Source organism: Rattus norvegicus, chromosome 5, assembly GCF_021556685.1.
Source record: "Rattus norvegicus strain SHRSP/BbbUtx chromosome 5, alternate assembly SHRSP_T2T, whole genome shotgun sequence".
NCBI classification, from domain to species: Eukaryota; Metazoa; Chordata; class Mammalia; order Rodentia; family Muridae; genus Rattus; species Rattus norvegicus.
The window spans coordinates 16,882,383-16,900,431 of NC_141538.1; positions in this window are offsets into that span (position 1 = coordinate 16,882,383).

The window sequence follows — 18,049 nt, forward strand, 5'->3', positions numbered from 1 at the left end:
AATAGAGATACCCATACGCATAAAAGAAGCCTTCAGAACGCCAAATAGATTGGACCAGAAAAGAAACTCCTCCCGTCACATAATAGTCAAAACACCAAACGCACAAAATAAAGAAAGAATATTAAAAGTAGTAAGGGAAAAAGGTCAAGTAACATATAAAGGCAGACCTATCAGAATCACACCAGACTTTTCGCAAGAAACTATGAAAGCCAGAAGATCTTGGACAGATATAATACAGACACTAAGAGAACACAAATGCCAGCCCAGGTTACTGTATCCTGCAAAACTCTCAATTAACATAGATGGAGAAACCAAGATATTCCATGACAAAACCAAATTTACACAATATCTTTCTACAAATCCAGCACTACAAAAGATAATAAATAGTAAAGCCCAACATAAGGAGGCAAGCTATACCATAGAAGAAGCAAGAAACTAATTGTCTTGGCAACAAAACAAAGAGAAGAAAAGCACACAAACATAACCTCATATCCAAATATGAATATAACCGGAAGCAATAATCACTATTCCTTAATATCTCTCAACATCTATGGCCTCAACACACCCATAAAAAGACATAGATTAACAAACTGGATACGCAACGAGGACCCTGCATTCTGCTTCCTACAGGAAACACACCTCAGAGACAAAGACAGACACTACCTCAGAGTGAAAGGCGCGAAAACAACTTTCCAAGCAAATGGTTAGAAGAAGCAAGATGGAGTAGCCATTCTAATATCAAATAAAATCAAGTTTCAACTAAAATTTATCCAAAAAGATAAGGGAGGACACTTCATATTCATCAAAGGAAAAATCCACCAAGATGAACTCTCAATCCTAAATATCTATGCCCCAAATAAAAGCGCACCTACATACTTAAAAGAAACCTTACTAAAACTCAAAACACACATTGTACCTCACACAATAATAGTAGGAGATTTCAACAGCCCACTATCATCAATGGACAGACCATGGAAACAGAAATTAAACAAAGACATAGACAGACTAAGAGAAGTCATGAGCCAAATGGAATTAACAGATACTTACAGAACATTCTATCCTAAAGCAAAAGGATATAACTTCCTCTCAGGTCCTCATGGTACTTTCTCCAAAATTGACCATATAATTGGTCAAAAAACAGGCCTCAACAGGTACAGAAAGATAGAAATAATCCCATGCATGCTATCAGACCACCACGGCCTAAAACTGGTCTTCAAAAACAATAAGGGAAGAATGCTCACATATACGTGGAAATTGAACAATGCTCTACTCAATGATAACCTGGTCAAGGAAGAAATAAAAAAGAAATTAAAGACTTTTTAGAATTTAATGAAAATGAAGGTACAACATACCCAAACTTATGGGACACAATGAAAGCTGTGCTAAGAGGAAAACTCATAGCGTTGTGTGCCTGCAAAAAGAAACAGGAAAGAGCATATGTCAGCAGCTTGACAGCACACCTAAAAGCTCTAGAACAAAAAGAAGCAAATACACCCAGGAGGAGTAGAAGGAAGGAAATAATAAAACTCAGAGCTGAAATCAACCAAGTAGAAACAAAAAGGAACATAGAAAGAATAAACATAACCAAAATTTGGTTCTTTGAGAAAATCAACAAGATAGATAGACCCTTAGCCAGGCTAATGTGAGGACACAGAGTGTGTCCAAATTACCAAAATCAGAAATGCAAAGGGAGACATAATTACAGATTCAGAGGAAATTCAAAAAGTCATCAGATCTTCCTACAAAAACCTATATTCAACAAAACTTGAAGATCTGCAGGAAATGGACAATTTCCTAGACAGATACCAGGTACCGAAGTTAAATCAGGAACAGATAAACCAGTTAAACAACCCCATAACTCCTAAGGAAATAGAAGCAGTCATTAAAGGTCTCCCAACCAAAAAGAGCCCAGGTCCAGACGGGTTTAGTGCAGAATTCTATCAAACCTTCATAGAAGACCTCATACCAATATTATCCAAACTATTCCACAAAATTGAAACAGATGGATCACTACTGAATACCTTCTACGAAGCCACAATTACTCTTATACCTAAACCACACAAAGACACAACAAAGAAAGAGAACTTCAGTCCAATTTCCCTTATGAATATCGACGCAAAAATACTCAACAAAATTCTGGCAAACCGAATCCAAGAGCACATCAAAACAATCATCCACCATGACCAAGTAGGCTTCATCCCAGGCATGCAGGGATGGTTTAATATACGGAAAACCATCAACGTGATCCATTATGTAAACAAACTGAAAGAACAAAACCACATGATCATTTCATTAGATGCTGAGAAAGCATTTGACAAAATTCAACACCCCTTCATGATAAAAGTCCTGGAAAGTATAGGAATTCAAGGCCCATAACTAAACATAGTAAAAGCCATATACAGCAAACCAGTTGCTAACATTAAACTAAATGGAGAGAAACTTGAAGCAATCCCACTAAAATAAGGGACTAGACAAGGCTGCCCACTCTCTCCCTACTTATTAAATATAGTTCTTGAAGTTCTAGCCAGAGCAATCAGACAACAAAAGGAGGTCAAGGGGATACAAATTGGAAAAGAAGAAGTCAAAATATCACTATTTGCAGATGATATGATAGTATATTTAAGTGATCCCAAAAGTTCCACCAGAGAACTACTAAAGCTGATAAACAAATTCAGCAAAGTGGCTGGGTATAAAATTAACTCAAATAAATCAGTAGCCTTCCTCTACACAAAAGAGAAACAAGCCGAGAAAGAAATTAGGGAAACGACACCCTTCATAATAGACCCAAATAATATAAAGTACCTCAGTGTGACTTTAACCAAGCAAGTAAAAGGTCTGTAAAATAAGAAGTTCAAGACTCTGAAGAAAGAACTTGAAGAAGACCTCAGAAGATGGAAAGACCTTCCATGCTCATGGATTGGCAGAATTAATATAGTAAAAATGGCCATTTTACCAAAAGCGATCTACAGATTCAATGCAATCCCCATCAAAATACCAATCCAATTCTTCAAAGAGTTACACAGAACAATTTGCAAATTCATCTGGAATATAAAAAAACCCAGGATAGCTAAAACTATCCTCAACAATAAAAGGAATTCTGGGGGAATCACTATCCCTGAACTTAAGCAGTATTACAGAGCAATAGTGATAAAAATTGCATGGTATTGGTACAGAGACAGACAGATAGACCAATGGAACAGAAGTGAAGACCCAGAAATGAACCCACACGCCTATGGGCACTTGATTTTTGACAAAGAAGCCAAAACCATTCAATGGAAAAAAGATAGCATTTTCAGCAAATGGTGCTGGTTCAACTGGAGGTCAACATGTAGAAGGATGCAGATCGATCCATGCTTATCACCCTGTACAAAGCTTAAGTCCAAGTGGATCAAGGACCTCCACATCAAACCAGATACACTCAAACTAATAGAAGAAAAACTAGGGCAGCATCTGGAACACATGGGCACTGGAAAAAATTTCCTGAACAAAACACCAATGTCTTATGGTCTAATATCAAGAATCGACAAATGGGATCTCATAAAACTGCAAAGCTTCTGTAAGGCAAAGGACACTGTGGTAAGGACAAAACGGCAACCAACAGATTGGGAAAAGATCTTTACCAATCCTACAACAGATAGAGGCCTTATATCCAAAATATACAAAGAACTCAAGAAGTTAGACCGCAGGGAAACAAATAACCCTATTAAAAAATGGGGTTCAGAGCTAAACAAAGAATTCACAGCTGAGGAATGCCAAATGGCTGAGAATCACCTAAAGAAATGTTCAACATCTTTAGTCATAAGGGAAATGCAAATCAAAACAACCCTGAGATTTCACCTCACACCAGTGAGAATAGCTAAGATCAAAAACTCAGGTGACAGCAGATGCTGGCAAGGATGCGGAGAAAGAGGAACACTCCTTTATTGTTTTGGGATTGCAGACTGGTACAACCATTCTGGAAATCAGTCTGGAGGTTCCTCAGAAAATTTGACATTGAACTGCCTGAGGATCCAGCTATACCTCTCTTGGGCATATACCCAAAAGATGCCCCAACATATAAAAAAGACACATGCTCCACTATGTTCATCTCAGCCTTATTTATAATAGCCAGAACTGGAAAGAACCCAGATGCCCCTCAACAGAGGAATGGATACAGAAAATGTGGTACATCTACACAATGGAATATTACTCAGCTATCAAAAACAATGACTTTATGAAATTCGTAGGAAAATGGTTGGAACTGGAAAATATCATCCTGAGTGAGCTAACCCAATCACAGAAAAACACACATGGTATGCACTCATTGATAAGTGGCTATTAGCCCAAATGCTTGAATTACCCTAGATGCCTAGAACAAATGAAACTCAAGACGGATGATCAAAATGTGAATGCTTCACTCCTCTTTAAAAGGGGAACAGGAATACCCTTGGCAGGGAATAGAGAGGCAAAGATTAAAACAGACACAGAAGGAACACCCATTCAGAGCCTGCCCCACATGTGGCCCACACATATACAGCTATCCAATTAGACAAGATGGATGAAGCAAAGAAGTGCAGGCCGACAGGAGCCGGATGTAGATCGCTCCTGAGAGACACAGCCAGAATACAGCAAACACAGAGGCGAATGCCAGCAGCAAACGACTGAACTGAGGATAGGACCCCCGTTGAAGGAATCAGAGAATGAACTGTAAGAGCTTGAAGGGGCTCGAGACCCCATATGTACAACAATGCCAAGCAACCAGAGCTTCCAGGGACTAAGCCACTACCTAAAGACTGTACATGGACTGACCCTGGACTCTGAACTCATAGGTAGCAATGAATATCCTAGTAAGAGCACCAGTGGAAGGGGAAGCCCTGGGTCCTGCTAAGACTGAATCCCCAGTTATCGTGATTGTTGGGGGGGAGGGCGGCAATGGGGGGAGGATGGGGAGGGGAACACCCATAAAGAAGGGGAGGGGGAGGGATTAGGGGGATGTTTGCCCAGAAACCGGGAAAGGGAATAACACTCGAAATGTATATAAGAAATACTCAAGTTAATAAAAAAATAAAAGAAAAGAAAAAGAAAATTGTTTTTCTATAAAATTCACTTAGCTATCATTAGAAATAATATGTCTGTACTCTAAAATCATGGCAAAAATAAAGGTGACCTGAGATGAAATAGTTAACTGATCTTCATTCTCATTACCAGGCTCCCCCTAGGTCATAATTCTGATATCAGCCATCACAGGGCCCTTGACTCTTCTACTTCTGCTAATTACAATTGACTCTCCCATCATTAATGCCTTAATTAAACAATTTTATCTAGATACTATTAAGCTGGTGGTTATTAGATTTCAATATAAATTGGTAGCCATCACAGAGTTAAGGATTTGACTCAAGATATAAGTCAAGATAAGGAGGTCAATGTGAAACCAAAGTTAAATGCTGGATGATATGTTTTCACTTTGCTAAATAAGTTTGTTTGACCCATCAGCACCTGAATCAGAATTGCTTGTTCACATGTGTGGGGGAGGTATGTTGCAGGAAATACATTAGAATATATGTACTCCTGAGCAGATATTGACTGGGAGGGTATTAGCAGGAAGTGTGTGTGTATATATGACTAACACTGATTGACCCTGACATGGTGGCCTAGTGCGATTGTCCCTTTACCTCTCTTCAAGGCATGACTCATGGCTATTTTTCTAGGTACCCAGAGATGGACCTGGCCAGAGCACATCTACACTTCAAATATTTTTAAAGTTTGCTTTAAATTTGGCTTTAAATTGTTCTAGTGGACTTAAAAAGCCAGCTGCCTACATCTGTCAAATGTTACCACTACAACAAAGCACATAGCTTTATAACACCTGTTTTAGTTGAATGGGTTGTGATGGGTAAACACTCCAGGGCTTTCAAGCCAGAATCTGGTAATCACAAATAAAGATGGTGCCCTGAGCCTTTATCTTGACATCTGAGTTGCATGTAAGTCAGCATAAGATGGAAAATGATGTCAACAAAAAGAATACTGAAAGGTTGTGTTTATTCTCCAATGAAATAGACACACTTCGAAGACCCACCTATACTTACTAGTTTCTTAAAGAATCAGATCAACATGACTACTCTCTACAGAAGATTTAACATGACTTAAGATTCTATAGCATCTCTTATCACAATGGTTCTCAAACTTCCTAATGCTGCTACCATTTAATAAAATTCTTCATGTTTTGGTGACCCTCCAGCCATAACATCATTTTGTTTGATATTTTATAATTGTAATTTATTACTCTTATAAATTGTAATATAAATATCTTTGTTGTCTGATTGTCTTAAACTACCCCTGTGAAAAGTCAAATGAGTCATGGCCCACAGGTTGAGAAACACTGTCTTAGCATGTTTTAAAAATTAAACTATCCTAAGAAATTGAGAAATTATTAATGTTCTTTCATTATAAAAAAAATTGAAGTGGAAATTTCTGGATTCTTTGGAGACTCAGTTGTGTCATAGGATGTTTTTCTGGAATCTGTCTTATGAGGATCTTTTTGCTGAAGTCGGAACTTGAGAAGAATGAGTAATGTTTAAAAAGAGTATATGTATACCCCAACAGGCAGTGAACAATGCTTTTTCATTGGTTCACCTTGCAACACTTTATTGGTCTTCCCTGATCTTTGCTAGCCATGACTTCATTGAGATAAAAGCTCCAAAAGCATTCTGATGGTATTTTGGCTGCTTCTTGCTACTTCCACAGACTAGTGCCAAGTCAATAGAGCTTCAGGATTTCTTCTAGATTGACTACTAATACATGTTTGGTATTTGCTGATTATACTGGACTGCTGCTACTGATTTGTGTTTGATATTTTATTATATCCTGACAATGAAGACTGGACATGTGCATTCTAAAAACAGGCTTTTGTAGTAAGTCCTTCTGCTCATTTATTGAATACATCTTTAATACCATTTGGCAAGCACTTTCCTCATACTTTGTAAAACACAGCAAATCAGACACTAAATGGAAAAATTATTTCCACTAACAAAGTCACACAGCTAAATTCTCAAAATCCATATTCCAAAGGTGCCTCAGGTATTGACTGTGTTCAGAGACTGTACCTTTATGCAGATAATCTGAGTAAAATTATTGCATTTGGCTGAGCTCTAATCCACTATGACCACTGACCTTTAAGCAAAAAAAAAATGTTAACTAAGTTTCACATACACAGGACCACCATATGAAAAACAGGGTGAGGTAGATAACTACAATCTGGGAGCAGGTTTCAATAAGAATGTGTCTTATTTACAAGTCCTAACTAACAAAAGTGCAAAAAAATGCTCTTCTCTTTCATTTAAGCTATACCCAGTCTGTGGTCATTAGTTATAGCCACTATAGCAAACCAACATATACAGAAAAATGATGCACCCCAAGGCAGTGTTCCCAGAATTATTCAGTTATTGACTACCTTATAAATATATTAACCCAATCATATGCAGCATGATACCAAGCGTGCTGAAGATAACTTTAAAAACTTTATTTAGAATAAAAAAACTATTAATAATTGACAATGTACAATGAATGGAATCAAATATTTCTCTTCTTTTTTAAAGTATAAAAAATTGGCAAGGACATTTTAAATATATTTCATGAAAACTAGATCTAGACTGTGCTTCATACTTCAGGGGCATTCTCCCTGCAGCAAATGCAAAAGATTGGATTATCTTGCAAACCCCTATGGTTTCAGCTCTTAGTCAGCAGTAGGCAGCTTATTTACCAAAAGCACAGTTCCGTGGACCACATCTGGCTCATAGCCAAAGAACCATGTGCCAACTCAGAGTCATTGCAGAGCTTTGCTCCTCTGAAGTGTTCACCTTGAGTACCATGCAATAGTAAAGACGTCATAACACTAGTCCACGCTCATCAAACATCCAACCTCCATTACCTTGAAAAGACAATTATTTACAATAAATATCTTAGATAAACTAGGGAATTTTAGAGAAGCACTATTATTTGTCTCTCTGTGGGTCAAATCACTAATCACAGATTTTTAGGATGAATCATGTCATTTGGAGTTTCTCTGTGAATATGGAGGGAAGAAGTGTCTGTATGCTCCAGAATTTCTGCAGAATGGATAGTGCATACTTTAGGGATAAGGAATCTGAAACCTAGCTTAGTGATAAACAGTTTTGGCTATACTATGCACATTCATATCAGTGTACCCAATCTGGTTCACATTCTTTTTCTTTTTTTCAACACTACAGATTTTATTCTCCTCCTGGTCCAACACCCTGTCAGTTCCACATACCATACCTCTTCCCTCCCCACCCCAAACCACAGTCTTCACAAGGATATCCCCACCATACCCACCCCACCAGACCTCTAGGGGCCTCCTGGGGCCTCCATGCTCTTGAGGGTTAGGTGCATCTTCTCTGACTGAACCCAGACCTGGAAGCCCTCTGCTATGTATCTGTTGGAGACCTCATCACAGCTGGTGTATGCTGACTGGTTGGTGATCTAGTGTCTAAGAGATCTCAGGGGTCCAGGTTAATTGAGACTGCTGGTCCTCCTATAGGTTTGCCCTCCTTAACTTCCTCTAGCTCTTTTAACCATTGTTTGTTATAGCATTCTAGGACATTCTTTTCTTTTGTTCATACAAAAATATTTGCAAATTTGAACATTATCTGATATCAGCAGTATTCCGAAAAATTCTGAAAAGAAATGCTGTCTATAATTTATTAAAGTTAATACATTTTAAAGAATATAAATTATGACATCATTGTCATAGTATATATTTGAGATAAAAGGAAACTTCACTACATTTTAGTAAATATGAGATAATCTTCTATATGTCTCTATTTCCTACTCACTGAAACAGGATAACAAGTGAATACCTAAGTATTATTCCTACTCTTGTACTTGGGATAAGGTATTCAACCATAATCAGGGACTATGGTATGGTAGTTTGAATGAGAAAAACCATACAGATTCACAGACTTAATATTTGATCCACAGTTATTGAACTGGTCTAGAAGCATGGTCTTGTTGCAAGTGCTATGTTACTTGGGTGAACTTTGAGATTTTAAAACCTAAAGCCAGGGTCAGCCTCTTTGTCTATCTTCAACTTGTGGATTGATTGTGATCTTGTGTCTACTATGTCAGTGCCATGCTTGCCTGACTAAGGTCATGCTCCCCACCATGATGATTATGACTAAACTTCTAAAACTCTAAGCAAGCTGCTGATTTTATGCTGTTCTTTATGTTTCCTTAATCATATTATCTTCTCACAGCATTAGAAAAGTAACTAAAACAAAGAGGCATGCATTGATGTCATATAGAAAGCAGAACTATGACTGACAAAAGCATTAACAGCAGAAAATAAGCTCTCACTATTACCTTTGATAGCTATCTTGTACTATATGAAATATAGTACATATATGTGAGTTTCTGTATATATACATATGTATGTATATATAGATATGAGTGTGTGTATACATATATTTAAATGAATCCATTCAGCTAATTCTTTCAAAATTTTGTGAAACATAAGCACTGTATAGACAGTTATACCAATAAATACCAATGAAATTATGGAATTTTGTTAAATTTTCTTTGATAAGAAGGCAATAATTACTTGATCTTAGATTTGAAACAATCTTTTAAACTAAGCAACAAAAAAGCTAATTCTTAATATACATAGTAATAAAATATTTCAAGGGCTAAAGTTATGATTTAAATTTAAATTACTGTGCTTAAGAGATCTATAAAACAGAAATGCCTCTGCCATGTAAGTCACACTTGGCCAAGGGCAGATAAACCTGTAAGTCCCACTTGTCCAAGGACAGATAAACATGTAAGTCCCATTTTCCCAAGGACAGATAACTTCCTGGAATTTTTAGTGCTGTGGTTCATATAAAATAACAAGTCACATGTTTTCATGACTGTAATCGTTTGGATGCCCCAATGACACAGAATGTGCCTATAACATGGGATGTGAGTAGGCAGAAAGTATGTCTGTATATATGTTTGTTCCCTATTGAATGAAGGTGAGAAGTACATAGTCTTGTAGGTTTTACATTTATAAGCATCAGACTAATGTAATTTGTGGCTGTTTTCTGGGAATGCTAGCTATGGACCTGCTCAATGTCTATTGTTTTGACCCATATTTAATTAGGCTTGCTTCAACTTTAGCACTAAATGTGTGGTAATGGTATTCTTACCTGATGGACGCAACAAGCAGATTTGGATTCATCTTCCATCTAGCTGTAGAAAGAAAATGTGACCAAAGCCCAACACGTCAAGTTGAAGCCACCCTAATGGTTTACTTGTCCCTAGACAATAAACATTGTGAAACCTTTTTCTGTCCCTTGCCTATCACTGTGTTACAAGCTTATCACTTCCTAGTGTACATACATCTTACCTTTGCATATTTTAATCATGGTACAATGCAAACTGTCCTCACTCCCTGTTTTGTAATAAGTAGTTTCCCTAAAGATGCTATCCTGAAACCACTGAACTGAGAACAGGACCCCCGTTGAAGGAATCAGAGAAAGAACTGGAAAGCTTGAAGGGGCTCGAGACCCCATATGAACAACAATGCCAAGCAACCAGAGCTTCCAGGGACTAAGCCACTACCTAAAGACTATACATGGACTGACCCTGGACTCTGACCTCATAGGTAGCATTGAATATCCTAGTAAGATCACCAGTGTAAGGGAAGCCCTGGGTCCTGCTAAGACTGAACCCCCAGTGAATGTGATTGTTGGGGGAAAGGTGGCAATGGGGGGAGGATGGGGAGGGGAACACCCGTAATGAAGAAGAGGGGGTGGGGCTAGGGGGATATTTGCCCGGAAACCGGGAAAGGGAATAACACTCGAAATGTAAATAAGAAATACTCAAGTTAATAAAAAAAATAAGACAGTAAAAAAAAAAGTTGCTATTATACTCAAATAAAAAAAAGATGCTATCCTGTCTTGTATATATGTATACCTTTTAAAATCTAATATATATTATAACAGTATTGTTGAAAAGTATCCTGATTTGATTTTCTCTCCTACTATTCCTGAACTCTTATGAGGTTTTTGGCTTGAATTCCATGAGTACTCCCACTACTAATACCTTCATATGTACAAGATTGTGTCTCTATTGCAGTAAATATTTTAAAGCCTAAACCTTCTAACCTGCCCTAGGGCTGGCACCATTGGGCCACATGGCACTGCAAGGTATCTATCTCATCAATGTTCGGTTCCAGCACATCACTGCTCCATGCTGGCCCCAATTACTCTCTGACCAAGGCAATCCACAGGCTGTTCCTGTAAAGTGTCTTGTCACACTGCTCCCTACATTTAGTTCCAGCACCAGAGGGCCATATGGAACTAACCTAAAATCTGGGCTCTAGAAGTCCAGCAGCAGCTGGCCTATCATGTCTCCCTGCCACATACTCTGCCCACAGTCTCAGCAACGACCCTATGGGAGTTAAGGTATAAATTCCCAACTAATGGGTGAAATCATGACTTAAAAACTGTAACTTAAAAGGCAGATTTATATGTTAAATTCTCAATCCACAATACATCCACAAAATAAACTCACAACCAAATGATAAAGATATAAACCACCTATCTAGGTAAGGTAAATTGACCTATAGAAATCCATCCCTTAAGAATTATTCATAACAACCTGTATTTATCTATAAATCCATAATGAGGATTGTTTAATGTCTGCCTCCATGCTGCTTCTGCTCCTTTCTGCTTCTCCCTCTCTTTCTAAAACTTTGTTCCCTCCTCCCTCCATTCTTGTCCAATGGCAGGCTTCATTTCATCTTGTGTCTGCCTTCCCCTGCATAATGACATCTACCTATATTCTCTATATTAACTGTTGGAAATATTATACATGAAAGACCAGGCAGTAAATGTTTCAGTTGTACAAATTATCCTATTTCCATTGCAACTACTAACACATCCACCTTGCAGAGAAGTGACTCTCTACATATGAGCAAAAGACTTATCTATGAATCAACAAAATCTTGCTAAGAAATCAGATGGTGTGATACTTCAGATGATAGGCTGAGCTGACTGCACAACAAGCCCCTGGGATCTGCCTGTCTCCCACTTCTAAGCTCTGAAACTACAATTGTGTGCCATGATGCAGAACTTCTTCCTTTTTATGTGGGTCCTGGAGAATGAACTCAGGATCTCAAGCTTCTGAGGCAAACACTACAAATTAAGCTCAGTCTCCTCTACTTAAAAACTGAAGATTTAATATATATTTTTTTAAATTTTAGAGAAGTTTTATGTTCACAGCAAAAGGAAGTAAAAATTATATGTGCTTACCATGTGTTCCATGAGCTAATTGGTTGAACGTCATAATAAGAAACATGGTGCTCTGCATGGGTAAAATTAAACTAGACGATATGTGAAATAATGTCCTGGAGAATGGAACTCAGGAAAACTGAGCTCAGTTTATCTCTACAACTTGTTGAACATGCAGAACAGTTGTCTAGTGGAGACTTTAGAAGCCAGAGCATTGAACTTCCTCAGATAGTATAATCTTGGTTTTATGTATTTTAGTCCTCTAACATTGTTCTGTTTCTTGCCTTTTAAATAATTGAGCTGAACATTAAGCATTCCTATGCCAACCACCACCTATCATTTTTATTTTGGGTCACAAATCAGTTCCAAGAAGTGCTGGGAGCCTTTCAATGAGGTTTATAACTTCCATATTGAGTAACTTATTAACTGTGTATGACATGTATCAGGGAAGGTGAATTAGCATCAACTTCCTCAGAGAGGCATCAGAGATAAATCACTCCTCAGAACACTTGTTTTCAATTTATCTGCCTCATTTGGGAGAATATCAGTTCAGTTTGTAAAACCTTTTCTATTGTATACATTCTTCTCTTGTAGTTATGATTTGTCATTAGTAAGAACATGAAGCAGTCCTTTTCAGAGCCCTTCTTGGGTCATGTCACTTGTGACCTTTCCTCTGTCTCATATATGCCCCATACTGAAAAGTATTAACCCACAGGGCAGCCCCAGATTTGCTGTAATTCTCCCACTCTTCTTTTTAAACTCTGAAATTAAACAACACGCCTAATGGATGACTAACAAGTCTGACAGCACACACTGTGGCCTTTGCCTAAAGTAAGGGATTACAGGTGCCCCATAGTGTGACATTGAACAATGCTGTCCCAAAGTCATTATGAAATTGTCAGCTTAAGCATCTTTCTGTAAATGTAACACTGAACTGGGTTACATTTGCCTTCTTGTCTTTCCTACTTTATAGGTGAATTAATGGAGTAAGTAGGGTCAGGTCACATTAAAGGATGATGCTTCTGTAAGCATTTTGATGTACAGAGTTGAAAGAGAAAGTTTCAGACCTTGAAACAAACCATTTCATGCCACAAAGGCCTCAATATCAGTCTGTACTTAATCTCATAATGACATTTTGACTTATGTTTGACTTTAGCCAGATGGATAATAATGACTTCCCTTCAGCAGGCACACCAGAAGGGAAGGTAGAAGGCTTTTGTGGACATCTGGGGACTATATATACTTACTCAATTTAGAGAGTTAAGGCCAAATAATGTGGCATTGTGCAATTTTGATGAAACAATAAAATCCATTTCTATAAATTTGAAGGAGTGGTGCTTTATGATAAAATGTCCTTGTAGAAAAGTTTTTAGAAACACTTCTGAGTCCTCAACAAATAAGATCATTTAGTGGTTTTTAGACAGGAGAATATACTTGAAACATGTCCTTCAAATAAACAGAAATCCCTGAGTACTCTCCAACAAAAGAAGATTTCTTCTGCCTTGGGATGCGGCTTCCATTTAGAAGCAGATGACGCTTGGTTTATGAGAAATTAAAACAATGAGGGCATTATCCCTACTAGCACAAACAGAGGCTCAGAAACACTGAACAAAAGAACTGCATGGTTTTTATAGTCACACACACACACACACACACACACACACACACACACACACACACACACACACTCACACAGCAGCCGAAGCAGCAGCAGAGAGGAAAATAGTACTTCATATGAAGAAAATTTTCTCACTAAGTTGTCACTTTGTGTCTGATGATAAATCTTTCCTCAAAGATTGTAAAGATTGTAAGGCATTATTTTTTCCTCCAACATGTATATTTGTTCATGTGTGAGTTTCTGTGTGTGTGTGTGTGTGTGTGTGTGTGTGTGTGTGTGTGTCTATAGCAATGTGTTTCTTTCTCCTTTATTTCCTCCCTAACTTCTCTTTCTGCATCTTGGCTGCAATGAGCAGACTAGTATTCCCTTTCACCCTACTTTATTATTCTACCCAAGGACAAAAGAATTAGAGTGAACCAATGTTGGACTTTAAGACTATCTGTCAACATTGCCCCCTTCAAAAAAATCCCTTCCTGATTTTAAATTTATTTATCTCAGGTGTTTCTTACATAATATAGACTAGCAGAAAAAATTTACAGGATGAAAACTACTAGAAATTAAATCACTTTTTAGCCCATAACCAATAAATTTTAGTGTATTTTTTACAGTGACATTAAAATTCTGATAAGGTTTTAGCAGGTTCTAAATATGTACATACTCCCTAAATTTTTTAAGAGTGAAACTGTTCCCTTTTGTTTTAAATATTGATTAACAAACAGTAGATTGTTAAAGACATACATTTCTCAAACAGAGACTCCTTGCCATATTTTAATTAAACAATAGTGGAAGAGACATGATTGATAACAGATAATGAATAAATATGTGTTTATTAGAAAGATGATGATAGATAGATGCTAAGTGAACACTAAATGTATTTTGTAATGAGATCTAGATGGCAAACATTTTATCTTCATTTCAAAAGCAAAAGTTGTTTTATTGGGTGCTCCAACTCAGCCCATTGCTTCCTATACTTGCATATCCTAAAGCTTCTATAAATGTTATGAGACAGGGTGAGCAGATACCCATGTGTGACAATGTGTAAAGAATGTTTCTCAAGATCTGTAAGTGTGAGAAGCCACCCGTTTGTGACCGCGTCTACATAGCGTTTCTCAAGGTCTTCTGTGAGTGTAAGCAGGCATCAGCTTGTGGCCAGTTCTATATGGAATGTCACAATATCTTCTGTTATTATAACAGGTACTGCCATGTGGCAGTACCTACATAAGATCTCACAAGATCTTTTACCAAGCTCTCTAGGGTTTCATAGTTCTCCCAACCAATTCTTACACTAATTTATCATTTTAGAAATTTCAAATTTCAACCATTCATAACATATATGTAGATTAAAATGTCACCAACTTTCCTGTTCATATAATTCATGAACCAATGAAACATTAGGTCCTAATGTTTCTTTGACTCTTTGCTTCTTTTTCCATTGAGTTTCGTAAGAATTGTTCTTTCTTGGACCATAGAGATGATCCAGTAAGAAAGGACATAGTTCAATCCCTTAAACACACATAGTGGAATGAGAAAGCTTACTCCCAAAAGTGTCATTTGTCCTCTACAGATTCATGTAGAAAGCATATGCCATCCCCCCATCACTAAATGTACAAAACCAAATTGTCATTTTCCTTAGATCTATTTATTATTGATGTAACTTGTTTTTGTTACTTCTTCCACAGTGTTAACAATTTATAGTCAAAAGGATCAGTCTACTGAGCTGATGACTTGGGAAGAAATTTTCTTGATGACGTATTGTTACTAAAGGAGGCATTAGACAAATTGTTTATACAATATAACATTCCCCTTTTTTAGACATCATATTTTCCAATAATAAAAGGAAGCAAAGCAAGGCAAAACAAATGCCTAAATACATAAATGGCAGGTTATATATGTGAATGAATTTTCAAATATTACTGCAATTAAAACAGAAATTTAGCTAATGATTTCATTGAAAGCATAAGTCAAGGTTAAAAGGCTATTTTTATCTAATAATTGGGAGAACTGTAAATTGTTAGTAAGAAAACAAGAATATGGACCAACTTAGAATATTTGGCATTATACAGAATAAACTGATCACTATTTTATTTCACTTTGAAAACATTCCAAACTGATTCAAACTGGTTTTTGTCTACCCTTGGATTGTATGTTTTCTAAGAGGAATATTTGTAAAACAAATTAGATGTAGTTTAAAATATTTTTTGAGTGACAAACTTAATAATATGCCTAGTTGTAAAGCTATATAGACCAGACAGATTGCTTAAAATCATTAATTCCTCTAAATCAAGAAAACAAGTGTATATCTCATGTCTGAATATTTTATACTTACTGAATATTATTTATAGATCAATCTAATACAAACGATATTTTATATCTGTAGTTTATGTTACACTTTAAAAATACTTCTAGAACCTGTGCCTGTAGCAGACCTGGAGCACTGGCTCTGCACCCACTCCTAAAACATCCAGAGGAACCTCAACCCCCAGGTACTATAACATGCCCAGAATCACAGAGGAGGTCACAGCAGCTGCCACATTACCCATTATCTGGAGTAACTGGGATACCTGATATCCACAGAAGCAGGAATCCCAGCCCAGTCAGAGGCAAGGGTTGCTTCTTATTTGAAGCAGCACCCAGAAATCTCAGCACTCACTCCTACAACACCCAGAGGTAGCCTGGCTACCAGGTGCTCTGAAACAACTCAGGATCACAAGTGCTCTGACATGCCCGGGATCACAGGATCACAAGACTACAGAGGAAGCTTGGACACACCCAGGATCACTGGAGCTCTGACACTTTCAAGATCAGAGTGAAGGCCACAACATATTTCCCAACACAGGGCATAAGTGGGACCTCCACAGGAATCAGGGAAACATGAACCCTGCCCAGCCATAAGCACGAGTTCCTTCTGGCTACCACCTATCTCTAGTGCAGACATAGGGCTCTTTCTTCCTACCCATTCCTGCAACACACAGAGAAAGCTTTACTCCAGGAAGCTATATAGCAACAGGATCTCAGGAGCTTAATCACATCAGGATTCCAGGGTCTTAGAGGCTCCTTGACTCCCAGGAGCTCTGACATACCCAGGATCTCAGTATCACAGGATCACAGAATCACAAGATCACAGAGACAGCTGGACTCTAAGGAGTTCTGACATAACCAGGAACACAGGAGGGAGAGGTTCCAGTCAGAAACAGCAGGGCAGGTAACAAAGGAGAAAAAAAAAACAGATGGCAAGAGGCATGCTCAACAACATGAGCAACAAATCCAATGCTACTTGACAACATCAGAGTCTAGTTCTCCCATCACACCAAGCCCTTGATACCCTAATCCACCTGAAAAGCAAGATTCAGACACGAAATCTCATCTCATGAATATGACAGAACTTAAGAAGGACAATAATAACTTACTTAAAGAAATAGAGGAAAATACAAGTAAACAAGTAGAAGCCCTTTATGAAAAAACAAATAAATTTCTTAAACAAATACAAGAAAACACAATCAAACAGGTAAAGGAATTGAACAAAACTGTCCAGGATCTAAAAATGGAAATAGAAACATTAAAGAAAACACAAAGAGAGATCACATTGGAGATCAAAAACCTACGAAAGAGATCAGGAGTCACAAATGTAAGCCTCACTAGCAGAATACAAGAGATTGAAGAGAAACTCTCAGGCATAGAAGATACCCTAAAAGACAGGACACAACAGTCAAAGTAAAGAAAAAAGCAAAAAAAGCCTAACTCAAAACATTCAATAAATCCAGAACACAATGAAAAGACCAAACCTAAGAATAATAGATATAGAAGAAAATGAACATTCCCAATTCAAGGGGCCACCTAATATCTTCAACAAAATTATAGAAGAAAACTTCCCTAACCTAAAGAAAGAGATGTCCATAAACATACAAGAAGCTTAATGAACACCAAACACATGGGACCAGAAAAGAAATTCATATCATTACATAATAATTAAAACACCAAATGCTCAGAACAAAGAAAGACTATTGTAAGTGGCAAGGGAAAAAAGTCAAGTAACATATAAAGAGAGACCCATCAGAATTTTACATCAGACTTCTCAATAGAGACTATAAAAGCCAGAAGACCTTGAGCAGATGTCATATAGACCCTAAGAGAACAAAAATGCCAGTCCAGGCTACTATATTCA